The sequence below is a fragment of the Nanorana parkeri genome, unplaced genomic scaffold, assembly GCF_000935625.1.
Source record: "Nanorana parkeri isolate BGI_ZX_2015 unplaced genomic scaffold, ASM93562v1 scaffold220, whole genome shotgun sequence".
Classification (NCBI taxonomy): domain Eukaryota; kingdom Metazoa; phylum Chordata; class Amphibia; order Anura; family Dicroglossidae; genus Nanorana; species Nanorana parkeri.
The window spans coordinates 1,615,505-1,629,406 of NW_017306488.1; the positions used below are offsets into that span (position 1 = coordinate 1,615,505).

General features: G+C 41.7%; 1 protein-coding gene across 1 annotated transcript in view; it reads left to right on the forward strand.

Annotated features, from left to right (window-relative positions):
* The window catches only part of AHDC1 (AT-hook DNA binding motif containing 1), an 85,352-nt gene extending 74,790 nt beyond the window's left edge, over positions 1–10,562 (forward strand). The window contains exon 6 of the mRNA XM_018555961.1: positions 10,209–10,562. The gene's annotated coding sequence lies outside the window, so the exon portion shown is untranslated. The remainder of the gene's footprint in view (positions 1–10,208) is intronic.
* Positions 10,563–13,902: the final 3,340 nt, after the last annotated feature.

A 13,902-nucleotide genomic window follows, 5' to 3' on the forward strand; every position in this document is an offset into this window, starting at 1 on the left:
ATATGTATGTATATATAATTTAGGATCCACAGCAGTTGTTGGTCACAAGGAGGCTGGGTAGCTTATTGCCTTCCAGATGCTTCTTGGGTGTTTTTTTGATAGCTGGCTTTCTCCCTTTATTCCAGGACCTCCTTAGCATCACAAATTATTTTTCTATTTCTCTGCATCCTTTGACTCCCTCTGGCCATGTTTATTCTTCTGATGTTTGCACTCTGGAGGTGTTTACATAATCATCCATAAAGGAGTTAAATATCAGTAGTTATGAGTAAGTGTCTGAAAGAGATTTTTTTTTTTAGGATCAACATCACTTTATTATAATGGTACAAAACGTAATATGTTGTAGCTTACCCGTTCTTAGATGTGGTGGTTGCATTCATTTTCTTTTGTTTATATTTTCCTTTATTTTTTGACCTGGTGATTCTGCCAGTTGCACACTTTCACTCTTAGGTTAACAGGACAGGGCTATTGGAAACTCCCCCTGTTCTTTTGTATGTAACCTAGGTGGATGGGGTCATGTAGACCTCAGAACAGTATAACCGATAACCTTGCAGCACAGTCAGACATCACAGAAAGTTATCAGCTGACAAGACTTCTGGCAGGGTCAACAGGTTTTGTATGTATCAAACAGATATAATAAAATGTTTTCATCTGTATATTTAACAGACCAAAAGGTTGCAAATAAGATGTTCATTGTTTGGGTTTACAAATATTTTAACTCCGCTTTTCTCAACCAGGGTTCCATGGAACCCTAGAATTCTTCCAGATGTTGCTAGGGGTTCCTTGAGCAAAGAGCAATTTATGCCACTTGAATATATAAGCACTGACACCAATGATTGATCTAGATAATCTATAAGGAGACTTTCTTTTCACTGATCAGCAAAATAAGGGGACCCTATACTAATCACCAGTGTTAGATGGTACTTTCTACTGGCCACTAATGAAAGGGAACATTGCACTTTACACAAGTAAAAGAGGATATTTCTCCACTGACCACCAATGTGAGGGAACATTACAACTATCACTGCATTTCTTTTCTGGCCGTCATATTTATTTCATTATTACTGCAAATAATTTTGTTGTATTTTTTTATTTCCCAACTTACTGTGCACACTAATGTACTCTGTAGATATAGTATTATCAGGGGTTCGCTGAGACCTGAAAGTTGTTTTAAAGGTTCCTCTGTGGTAAAAATTTAATTAGTGCAAAAATCAGGAAGAAAATGGGTTGCAGAGTTTCACGGAATGCAGTGTTTTATGGCAGATCTTTTCCTTTGACTCTAACCAGAAGGGACAGAAAATATAAATAGAGGAAGTCTGATGACTTATCCCATAAGATGCATGTGAAAGGCAGGGCTGTCCTTGGCACATAGTGACCATAAAGCGCTGTTATAAATATATGGGTTTTTTTCTGCACACTCTTGTTGCATTTATTTATATAATCTAGTCCCACCCATGCGACTGTGCAAGTTTAATTTTAGGCCATTTTGGTGTTTGTTTTTGGGGGGTTTTGTTTTTAAATCTACTGATGAGTTTTTTTATTGAAATCAATGCCTGTTGATGCACTTTGCATTGCATGTGAACATGCATTCATTAAAAGAACTTGTATTTCGGGAGCACACTCTGTGTCCAATGCTTGATGCCAGGATGAAACTTCCTTGGGCAATTCAGAGGAGCTTTAAAGGGGTTCCAAACCCTCCGTTTTTTTTTGCTTATATCTACTGCTAGCATGCAGTAGATATAGGCAAGAAGTGTAAAAAAAAAAAAAAACCGTTTAAAATCATTTGAAACTTACCTCGTTATCGCCGCTCGCTCCCGCGCCGAGAATCAGGAACTGCTCGTACAGCCGCAAAGGATCTTGGGGCGGGCGCATGCGCAGTTCCGATTCTCGGCCGGGAGACGAGCAGAGACGCAAGGTAAGTCTATGGACGCGTGCACCCGCCTGCAGACACCGCTGGATCGGAGAGACAGAGCAGTCAGCGCTGGATCGGAGTGACGTCACACCGCTGGAGGGACAGATGAAAACATGGGGAAAGAAGAGGAAGATCGGAAAAAGAGACATCATTTATGGTAAGTGCTAACATTTGCTTGGGGGGGGGGGGGGGGGGAGGGAAAAAATGTTTTGCCTTTTAATGTCACTTTAAGCATGCAAAAACAGTACATTCACACACAGGTCTATGTCCGTATTTAAAAGTTATTAAAGGAGAACTATGGGGTAAGTGTTTTTCCTCATATTTCTCAGGGTCACAGGAGGACATAAACTAGCGTAATCCCGTGACCCAAAGCTCAGTATACAGCGAGCTACACCTCGCGGTATACTGAGACCGCCGCAGCTGGGACTGATCCCAACATTACTGTCGAGATCCACCGAGCTGCGTGATCGACAGCTGGCTCTGCCTATCTAGAGGCAGAGCCAGCTGTACCCGCCCCCTCCCCCGTTCGTTCCTCCAGTCAGAGCTGGAGGATCGGAGGGGGGGAATCCCTGCAGGGAGCCGTGAGTGACCGTCGGCTCTCTGCAGGGATATGATTGAGAAGTGAGTGAGAAATGGCATGTGTTTGCTCACTTCCCGATCTATTGAGCTGACCTGTGACAGTTTCATTGTCGCACATCGGCTCGAACTATGAGGTTGAGGGAATCCTTTTAAACATGGCACCACAACCAAAACAAAAACGCCTCCTTCCGCCTCCTTCCAAAAAAAAAATGCTTTTAAAAACCAGACTGATGCATATGAATAATTACCGTATACATGATAATTTATACTCCCGAGTGAGCCCATGGGAATGAAAACGATCCAGTTTTTTTGTAATCCAAAAAGCTTCCCTTTTCAATAATATTTCCCTATTACTCCCATGTCTTAACCACACAATCAATTCAATCACTTGGAACCACAATTGACAAACTGCTGCTCTACTAATGAAATGGCAGATTTATGTGCAGAAATCCTTTTACTCTTTGGGTTGTCTCCCCTATATACAATAAACCGTACAGACATCGCACACAGTAGACCACATATTCCTAATTACATGTAAAACAGATGCCCCTCCAAGGATGATAGAACTTATCCCCATAATAACACTATTACATTGTGCACATTAAAGACAGAAACTTACCTTTTCCCCTGCCAGGTAATGAAGCGCTGTTTATTCACTTTACTTAAACCAATATCTGCGCTTTAACTAATCTGTCCTTTGGTTGTGCTGTGTGCAGTTTGCACCTAGCTTGTCAAAAGGGCTAGACATGGTCCAAAATGTTGCTATGTGAATTGGGAGCTTCGCTGTTTTTTACTGCTATGCTTCTGTAATAAAGCGAGTCTTTCAAGTGAACAGAGACCTGTGTGCGAATACTATTGGCATGCTTGAAGTTCCTCCAAATTGCCGAAGGAGGTTTCATCCTGGCACCAGGCAGTGGGTGAGGTGTGTGCTTCTGAAGTGCAAGTTTTTTTGATGATGGCATTAAAAGCTGCCCCTGATTTTGGATGAGTAATTTAATCACTCTGAAGAAGATGTAATAAGAATAATGAGTAATGTGGCTGGCAGTATTGATTCTTAAGTGCACAAGGTGCACAGATGAATGAGAAATCATTGTACACGTTACAGAAGACTTGAATTACTTTGGACTTGCATGCCAGGACATTGGCAGAGTATTGGATGCAACGTGGTCTAAGATCTCATGTTAGTCCTTTGATGTTCCCTGAGGATGAGAACTTTTGTAAGCTGGGAGAGAATTTGGAATAAGGCCTCTCTGGATGCAATGCTTTTAGAAGGAATTGATTGACTTGGATAAGGAAGTTGCTGAATCCATAGATCAGCTATAAAAATCGTCGGGTCTGGAAAAACGGCAGGATATGTATACACAGATTTTAGGTATGCTAGAAAGCCACCGTGCCACGAAGTCCAAATTCCAGAGGGATGCAGCAGACTATACCATAGCTATGTGTATTGCTGGCAATGCTCCCAGTTCTGTAATGGTCAATGTGTGATATAGGAGTCTTTGGTGGGAGAAAAACCTTTAAGGCTCCAAATCAGGGAGCCCAACTGAGCACACACATACGGATTTTTTGGAGTCCGAAACTGCCCCATGTGGGTAGTCAGTTATGAATATTTCATTGAGAGCATACATTGACTTCAGCAATGGATTTTTTTAAATAGTAAAGTGGTCCCCCTTTAGTTATAAAAGTGACTGTTTTAAGTTGACAGGGTACAGACTTGTCTTTCATTTAAAACTCCCACTCATCTGGTTTATAGACCGATTTGTTGCAGTAATGAAGGATGTGGAAGATTTGACTGTGAACCTTAGAAAAGGAAAAGGTCAGAGGATTGGGTAGAAATGTAAATGATATACCAAGCTCATCATGTACTAATGAATTGAGAGTTTTATATTATTCAGAAATATGTTATGGTTTCTTATACCTCTACTTATTGTAGATACAGAGATCCTGTCATTCAAAGAAATAGCCAGATTGGTCCAGAAAGCCCCGGTGGAAGTATAATAGAAGAAAGATTAGCTTACGTTTTATGGTTCCCAGTTACTCCTGTACTATATACATTGCCTAAAATTCATAAGAACTCAGTGCACCCTATTGGGTGCCAGATCATCCTGGGAGAGGACTTTGTGTTTGGTCCCTTATCTCAATGTCTAGATGCTATTCTCAGATCCTGCCTATGCAGAGATCATATGCTGGTGACACAAATGTTTTAGATACCACCAATACTTTTTTCTGGTAATCCCGGATGTGGAAAGCCTTTATACAGCTATACCACATGTGTTGTGTTGACCCACAAATATTTTCTTTTTGAAGACTTCTATTATGAGCAGATTAAAGGGATCAGGTTGAACATTGCACAACAAAACGTCATGGAAATCTAAGACCCCATTGACACTGAGCGTTTTGTAGCGCGATTTCCACTTCCAAAATCGCTCATATGAAGCTCAATGTAGCTCTTCCAATACATTTCAATGGAGATGTTCACATCTTGCAGCACAATGTCGCCTGTAGCTGAAGCTTGTCACTCGAACATGAGCTATTTTTCGGGCGGATTTCGAGCAATTTGGTCCCAATAGACTTTGATAGACTGCCAAAGAAGCGCTACGTAGTGCGAGTAGGTGTTTGTCTACATGGGTGAATTTTTTCAGAGATTTTCCCATTTTTGAGTACGATAGATAGAAAATATATACTTTTCCAGCTCCTAGACTAGAGAAAAACTCAAAAGTTAGGAGGCAGCTATCATTTGTAAAGAACATACGGAGCTCATGGGATTTGTACATCTCTGTTTTAATGTATGATATTTTTTTTAATAAATATATATGAGATGCACCAATACCATTTTTACAAGTACTGATGTGTTTTTGTTTAGTGTCATGACAGTTTTTCTAAAACAATACAGACTAATGATTTCAGGACAGTGGTGGAGCGCCAGAGGTAGGTCTCAGCTGCAACCCTGGTAATTCTCATGAAAATGCCAAGTATCGGCACTGCTATCTGAACATCCCTAGAAAATATATTTATATTTTGGACGGGACCACATGTGACCTTATTAGAATTTGTTGAATCTCTTCATGATGCATATCCCATTGTGTTAACAGTACATTAAAGTATAGATTCCTTTTTTGGATATGATGATTTACAGTGGGACAAACTTGAGTGATTTCTTGATCAAGCCAAGAGATAGAATTTTGATTCTTCGTTTCCAAAGTTTCCATCCAGAATCCTTAAACAAATAAGCAGTTTAAATAAGCTCAATGGAGCCGGAAACGACACTGATTGCATATGTTCCGGTGCCTCAACTATCATTCTCCAGCTAGAGAAGCCAGGGAAGAAGCTATTCAATCGAGATATGTAATTGAATAGCTTCTTTGCAGTGGAAAGGTGACACTAGGGGTCTAATAGACCCCTAATATCACCTTAAATAGAACCCATTATCTCCAATGTGCTATCACATAGGGGGATTGTAAGCACGTTGTTGCACCTGATTTTGGTGCAACTTGTGGAGAGAAAAAAAATATTTGGATTGCAAGCATACATGGTCCCTTTTTCCCGAGAGAGCCCCAAAAAGCTAACAACAACTAGTCTTTGTGAACCCTGGATTAGGCTCACACTTTTCCATACCTCACTATTGGCTAGTAAGGCCATATATCCATAATGGGCCAGTAATGAGCTGCTGAAAGGGGTAGGCCAGAGCCAGTGACCAAAGCAGATACTGGTTAGGAGATATTGAGGTGCTCTAGCGATCACGAGGCATGGTTAAAGAGTACAGTTGACACAATACTGTTTAACAATTCCTCTTCATCTCTAGAGAACCTCTCCGTTTTTTGTTTTTTTTACAGTCTCACTTCACCCAGAACCAGTATCAGTTGACTGTGGATTGACCAATAGCTTGTCTCATAGGAATTCAAAGGGGAGATCCCCCCACAATTTATAGCGTACAGAAGGTTTATACCACCAGCAAAAGAAAAGCTTCTGCAACCAGGGTAGGAAGTTATTGCTGGGGATCTCACCACAGGATTCCAGAGATGTTAGGGTGAACGTTAATCTCCGTTTACAGTGGACTAGCCCACTGAGATGAATGTTTGCTTTTTTTCTACTTTTAGTATATTCATCTTTTGCTTTGCAAACTGCTAGTGTTCTATAAATCCTGTATTAGACTTTTTCTATTAGCCCGAGAGAAATGTGCTGATAGTGCTTCACTGTATTTAGAGTTACTGAATTAAAAACTAGTATCCATATCAGGATTGCATGCTTAACTTAGACATATTGAGGTCACAGCCAGGCAACTATCATTTTCAAAAGTAGTTCAGGAAAGGCTGCTTAGACTGTGCCTTTTTATTTAGAAAAAAAAATAGGATGGCTAACAAGTTTTCTTTAAAGTCCAAAAAACCATTGATGAGTATTAAAATGTACATGGAGAAAACAAATGGTACAGTTTGTCACTGTTGACAACCATCAGTCCCTAAAATCTGGGCTTGTCCATTAAAATATGGGATGGTTGGCAACTGTGTTATGGACTCTAACATGTCATTAAACCCACTTAAACTGTTTTTCCACCTGGTAACCTTTTATGTTCTGCAGTTTCCCACAGTCATGTGATATGAGTCTGCTTGCCCCGCAATACACTATAAGAACAGTCAGTGGAGCAAGCAGCAATCCTCTGGCGCCTGCAGACGTCACTGCATGAAGTTTACTTGCGGTTCGAGTGGTTGCAAAGAGCCAGTTAGTGCTGTTGCGGTTATGTGGTTTAAACAAATAGCTAATAAACCATATTATATAAAAAAAAATGTATTATCTTAAATACCCATTATGATGGAATTAAATTAATAATCATGTTTGTGGATGCAGAGTCCAGGCTGATTGACAACCCCTGTCTTGAGCAGGGTGTTTATTATGTGTTCATATAATAAACTGGCAGCAAGACTCTCTGGAGGAGCTGCTGCCAATCATCACAATCTGGAAGCCACCCCTCAAACCCCTGTTTTGTGTGTCTCGTGGTGCAGCTAGCAGGGGAGAGTAAACCTGTGTTAAGGTGCCCATACACCTCACGAATATCGGCCGATTTTCGTAAGGTTGATGGGCAGTGTACAACCGCAAATACTGTACAATCGATCGACTTTTGACTAACCAGCAGGTTAGAAAACTTCGGTTGATCGTACGATTTTCGCAAGGTGGGTGGCATTTCCGTACATCAAAATTTGTATGATTTACACTGCTCATGCGCAAACTAAAATACGTGCGGTCGATTACCACAGTGTGTCCAGGTGTTTTTTAAAAATTACTGCTGATTGAACCTTGCAATAATCGGGGCAGGATGGGGCCACCGTACAACGGTTCGATCATCGGACGAAAAGTTTCGTCCGATGATCCCAAGGTGTATGGGCAGTCTTAATCATTCCTGCTGAAGCCACCCCACAATCAGCTGTGATTTGTCTCATGGGTTGGGTAGCAGAGGAGAGGGATCGGATGTCTTTCAGACTGCTGGAGACACCCTACTAGTGATCAAAAAAGTAATGTGAGGCTTCTTCAAGAGAAGAAATGAGGAAGTTAATAGCCCCCAAACAGGCAACTTTTTGCTCACTGAGAGCAATAGACGGGAGGAGTGTCCGACACAGCTGGCACTGACTGTAGAAAAGCAGAGCCAGCTGTCAGTAAAGCTGGGTACACAGTCATATTTTTTTTGTTCAGCCCGCGTAAACGGAACCAAAAAATGTAACATTCCTTAGCATGGATGAACAAATCTCCCGCTGAATACATTGTATTTTGACAGCCGCGCTGGCCACTGTCTGAATACCTCAACAGTGCTTGCAGCTGATATGCCAATGACTTTCCAGCATGTCACTTAAGGTGCCCATACACCTGCCAATTATCGTACAATAATCGTGGGTGATCCCGCAATCATACGATAATCCGCAGGTGTATGGGCAGCGTGCGACCTCTTCTACTATAAGGTCGCATGACATTCGTCTTCCGAGCACGCTTGAAAACCTGCCAAAAATTGTACGATTTTCGGCGGGTTAGTGGCGTGCTCAGGAGATGAATGCCGCACGGGCACTGCAGTCATCGGAAGCCCTCCCCTCAGCGGTGAGGGCTTGCAATGATCGCAAGTACGATCTGCCTGTCCAAGATGGGCAGATCGTACAAAATTTTAATTACCTTACAACCATCGCACAACGAAAGTCGTGTGATGGTTGTAAGGTGTATGGCCAGCTTTATGCAAAAGTTGATCTAATGATTGACTTTTGTCGAAGGGATAGGGCTACACATGGATCGGATTTTGGCTGATTCCTACAAATTGGCTGAAATTCTTTCCATGTGTACCCAGCTTTAGGCAGCTGGGGTGCATCCTGACAACTGTGTTGCAGCTCTGACCTGTCAGCTGACATCAGGCATTGGCCCATTATCAGCTGACTTTGGGTCCCAGGAGTACATTAGGAAATGTACTCCTGTGACCCAAAACAAAGCAAAAAAGGTTTGATTTTACTTCTCTTGTAAAAAGAGTTATCAATGGCAGGACCCATATGCCTATTCTCACATGATCGGTTTTAGATCTTGCGCATAGAACCCCAAATGATATAGGGATTGTTAGCTGATAGCTGGAAACACCTGCCCCCTTCATAATAGATCATTGCCCTGCACCCAGGAGTTAAGCCATTACAGCTTGCATACATGTTCAGTCTGTATTTTATATTCATGTGTTTTCCTCTTACATCTATTTGCTTAACGGAAATGTGTTTCTTTTAATAAAACATGAAAACAAAAGATATGTACAGTTGAAATATATACCCTGTAGGTGTCACTGTTTCTGCTGCAGTTTATTAGTTGGCCTTGTGTTTTTTTTGTAGACTGACTGAAGCAGTGACATCTGTTGGGTACATGTAGGTAAAGCATTTCTTGAGTTAACAAAACATAACTTGCTCATCATTTACATGTGGCTAATGTATATGTTTCAAAACTAGCCCTCAACCTTGACCTGCTTGTGCCTCCATTTATCATAGACATATGGAGTAAGGTGGAGATACCAGCTAGGTCTTAGTATATCCTCTTCTATCATGGCATGGAACCTGAACACAGGACATCTAGATATACTATATTTGAAGACAAGGTCTGCTGTGGGGTCATGGAAGAGAGTTTCTTTTTTTTTTTTGTTTTTTTTTCTTTTGCAAAAAAAACTGAAAAATGGAAACTATAAATGTCTAATAGCATTGTCCACCGATATTTAGGATCCGATGAATCTGTTCAGGCAGTTTCATCTCTGTTTGCTTGGAATCTCTACGACAGTCCAAACTAAGAACAGGAACTGGCAGAGGGTTTTGCTTCATCTGCTGATACTGTATGCTGACCAAATTAACTGCAGTCCTCTGTCTGCTAATCCCTTATCCTGCCTTCTTCACTGTGCTGTGGTGTACACACCCAGAACTATGTGTCATGTCTGTCTGTTCCTTTTTAACACCAATCTATATACAGCCTTTTCCTACTGCTTAGATGCTAAATGTGTTGACGTTAGGGCTGCTTCATCAGGGAAAAAGTCAATGTGTTGCCCGTGACACCCAGTCAGATGGTAATGCTAGTTTTGTGTGGTAAAAACACCTGGAATCTGGTTGCTATGGACAGCACCGCTTCTACATTTGTATTACTGTGCCTATCATTGATTTGTTTTTAAACCTTAGTATGCATTGTTAGACGTCAGTTATTGTATTTGTTTTTTTTATTCTTAAATTTGCAGCTCGGGCCCTTTCCTCCACTGAAGCCAGAAGAAATGCCGTGGGATCCCCCTCTGAGCAAGCACCAGCTACATCATGCGTGCACTCCCTGTCTTCTACCTGAGCTCTGGAACCTCATCCCCTCCAGTTCCTCCCCTAAGAAGAAATTTGTGTTTTGTTTTTTAGCTTTTTTTTGTTTGTTTGTTTTATCTTCACAAAACCAGCAAAAATTGTACATAAGAATTTTTTTTAAATGTATCAAAATGTAAAAAAAAAATTTACAAAATTATGCGGAGATGGGGAGTATGTGAGGGGTGAGGTAGGGACTGTGGGAGGGTGGAAAGTTTTATTCCCATGTGAGCAGAGCAGCCTGAAAAGAAAATGGCAGCTTCTGTCAAGGAAAGGGTTAAAGGAACCATTCCCTTTCCCTCACATACCCCTAATCCTGCACAACCACCCTCCCTGCCCCCCTCCCCAAATTACCGGCTGCACTGAACTTGCGTATGTTAAAGCCCTACCACCACCACCCTTGGCGGTTAAAACTATTTATTGTAAATAAGGATTTCTCATAAATTGTGTATTGTCCAAAACCGACTTTGTGTTTTCAATGAGTAAATGTCTAGAAATGGATTAGCTGTACATAGTGTGTTGTGTGGTGTGTTTGAGCTTGTGAAAATGTCAGTCTTTTTTGTGGTGTGGTAATCCAAGGTGACTGTGATCATGACATGTTTTCACTGGTCTCTGTTGTATCTCCCTCCTTTCATCAGCAGCCATATATATTTCTTCTCATCTTCCCTTCCTGTCCTTCCCCTTTTCTGAAATGTGTTCCCTTTTTTTTTTTCCCTCACCTTCCTCCTTTTTATCTCCTATCGGTTGCTCGTCTTATCTCCCCCTAACACGTTCTTGCTTCCTTTATGATATTATTTATCATCTTTATACCAATGTTTATGTTGCCATAATGCTCACGCCTCTCTGTTATGTCTTCAGAATCCTTCATAAGCTGCATCTACGTTAACATTTCAACCTTTTAAATTTGCCACATTTTTCTCAGCCACCCTTTTTAGATCTTTTGTTTCAACCAAGCCCTTGCTCACTTCCTGTCACAGCCCAGTATAGGTTTACAGGAGTTTTGCAGAGCTTTCAAGCCCTGCTTTTTGAAGCTGCTCACCCGCATGCTGCCTTAAGGGTTTATTGAACCCGTGAGCAGTGCTTGCACAGTATACACCCACACTTGACTGCTTAAGAACAGAGGAAAACATGTGAAAGGGACGGCATTTAATTTAAATGTCTTCCATTGCAAGAGAGGCAAACAAGATGAAACACTTTTGGAGTGGAGTTCTAAAGGCCGAGGGTGAGTAGCCTTCTCTAACTCTCATTCAGGCTGCTCTCAGATGCAAGCAAGGATCACGGACTCTTCAGATGCTCATGAACATCTACCTTTAGCTGTCTCTGTAGAGGTTTAATATGCTATCAACCTTTCATTGTCATCGTGTTCACAAACCTAAAAACATGCCCCTCAGAGACCAATTACACTTCTAAACATACCTTTATCAGGATAAGGTATGCTTTCCCGAAAACCAGACATCGATTAAGGCAAGAAAAGAAAGGTGTATATGAGAACCCTATGCAGCACCTGGTTGTTTTCCATATACAGTACTTTCTATGCCTTCCAAAAATAACCCACCACAGTCTCAAAACAGACAAACCTTGAATACATTTTGATTGAAAACACAATTGTACGGTCCACAGCACCCTTTCTGAGATGGTTATAATTATTTTCCTGTTTTACCTGACCCAAACTGTTTCAGTTTGGGTGGAAGTAGAAATTTCCAGTGTATTCAAAACTTTACTTGAGACTTGGAAAACTGAAATACTGGCAAATTGCTGTCAGTAGACGTCCACAATGGCCTACTGTATGGCAGCATAATTTGAGACCAGCCAGTGTTACTGAACTTTTTCTGCCGGTTAGTCCTACATCCTCAGCCTCTTTTATATTTTCTTCTTTTTGTATTTAAGCCCTATATTTCTGTCCTTGCTTGTGATCCCTGTCCCCTGCTCATCCCCCTCCCAAACAGTTCACACCAGGCTCTTGATGTCCCAGTCGTCAGCTTCTCTCTCTTAGCAGTGCCAGCAGTGTGACAATCTCCTGCTGCTCTATGACCCTTCCTGCTCAGAATAGACTACCTCCCACAATTCCCCCAGGCCTACAATACAATCGCCCTCCAATACTAATTACTGCAGACACACCTCATTGCTTGTGTGTGGTTGTGTCAGTAAATACACGTATATAGAAATGCGTGTCTGTGTTTTAGACGTATGTACATGTACAGTCATTTGTTTTATGTATCTTTAAAGGAGTTCTGCATTTTGCCTCAGAAGCCACGCTTGCCTCGTTTCAGAGCTTCCAGAAGGAGTTTTCCTTTCCTGCGCATAAAACATCATTCAGTTTTCTGGCAGAGAAGAGGTTACACTGTCACGCTCAGTAGGGTTTTGTTTCTGGCAGAGAAGGCTATGCATTGCTATGCTTTGTATGTCTGTCTTTGGCTGGGAAAGAGTTACATTGCTAAGCTCTGCACTGTTCTCTGGCAGGGTGCTGGTTAATCCCCTGTTCTGGCCTTGCTGTAGATTAGTGGGGGGGTGGAGGTCACTGCTGCTCCTCCAGATTTGCCTGGGGGGGGGCTGCCTTACTGCCAGGTAAGTGGTTAGTGGGAGGGCTGCGTTGCCCAGCAACAGCCCAGATGTCTGACCCTGTACAATGTGCATTGACACAGCTGTGCGAGGAGAGGTGTGCATGCAAGATAGGGAGAGGGTTGTTTGTGAGATATAATGGATGTTTGCGCAAAAATGAGGAATTTTTCCAAGACTGCTTTGTGTGACTGAAATCTCTTATTTTGTGGAAAGCAAGTTGCTTGTGTAATAAAAGAACACATTTGGAGTATACACAAACCACATCTCAACATGCATATGTCTGCATTAGGGGGGCCATACACTATGTGAATATCGCACGATAATCGCAAAGTGTATGGAAGGCGTGCAACCATTTTTACTGTACGGTTGCACGTCTTTTGTCTAAGGAGCATGTTCGAAAATCTTACGATTTTCGGCTGGTTTGAACGCTGCTCGGGAGACAATGCAGAACGGGCCGGTGTGAGCACGCGCACACTGCCCGTTCAGCATTGTGGTCATCGGAAGTACGATCTGCCTGTCCAAGATGGGCAGATTGTATGTTTTTTTAATTACTTTACAACCATCGCAAGACTAAGGTCTTGCGATGGTTGTAAAGTGTATGGCCACCTTAAAAGCTAGGGACGACAGTGTTGTATAAGCTACGATGTCAGATTTGCTCTGTGGCTGAGTAGCATGTCTACAAGAGACTGCTCTGGGCTCATGCACACGGGCACTTTAAAAGAGACTGAAATATTACATAAAAGTGTGTACTCGGAAGGTGCAATAGAACATGCAGTATTACTTTTCATCTTTGCTTATACACTACTCTGCTTTTTTCTATACATTAGTAGTAGCGGGTTTTTAATTCTTTATTTAGATTTTTGAAGTACAGCTAAGGAAGCGGGGTACAAACAGAGGAAGGGGTCGGGCAAACTCAGTACAGTGTTGTGGGGCGAGTCTTGTGGTAGAGGCAGCATACAGTAACAATAAGAAGAGCATGTACAATTAAATAAATGATGCATTCCACATTGGATATGAGACTTTTCAAAA